This window comes from Frieseomelitta varia, unplaced genomic scaffold, assembly GCF_011392965.1.
Source record: "Frieseomelitta varia isolate USP_RPSP 00005682 unplaced genomic scaffold, Fvar_1.2 scaffold_265, whole genome shotgun sequence".
Lineage (NCBI taxonomy): Eukaryota > Metazoa > Arthropoda > Insecta > Hymenoptera > Apidae > Frieseomelitta > Frieseomelitta varia.
Genome location: NW_025109996.1, coordinates 303,868 through 304,464, shown reverse-complemented (window position 1 = coordinate 304,464; position 597 = coordinate 303,868).

Sequence of the window (597 nt, the reverse complement as noted above, 5' to 3'; positions counted from 1 at the left end):
AGTACGAAATTTCAACTGCATTGGTAGTCGGACACCGCGCGCTCACGTGGTTAAATCCCTTGCAACGTGCTCATATTATCGAGATAAGTATATACAATGATTCTGCTGCACACTTTCTGAATTATAATTGTTTAATTTTCTTTAAACAATCTCCTTGCTGCTAGTTTATGCAATACATTATAAAGCTAAAGTTTGCAATAGTTCAAATTACTTATAACACTGTTGTATATTCGAGATACATGTAAAGGCGTTCACATCAATTTACTCGGCTTATTATCGTGACGCGCCAGATTTAGCAAGAACACTTGTTTCAATAAAGTATACGTCACTCGGTAATTCTAATTTTTACGCTGACGTTATTTAAAACTGCCTCACACTAAACGTTTATTTTTTGCATTTAAACGATGCTGCTACTGCACAATGAACAGCATGCATCGTCGGTATTTCGATCGTTTCTATTATACAGGATTTCATATAGGATTGCAACGTAATCAAAATTCGTGCCAGTTGCTTCTGTCGACACGTTCTACTTCAGCTCTTCCACATCCTTTCCGTATCCGGGCTACGAAAGTCGATTATCCGCTCTACAATACCAGG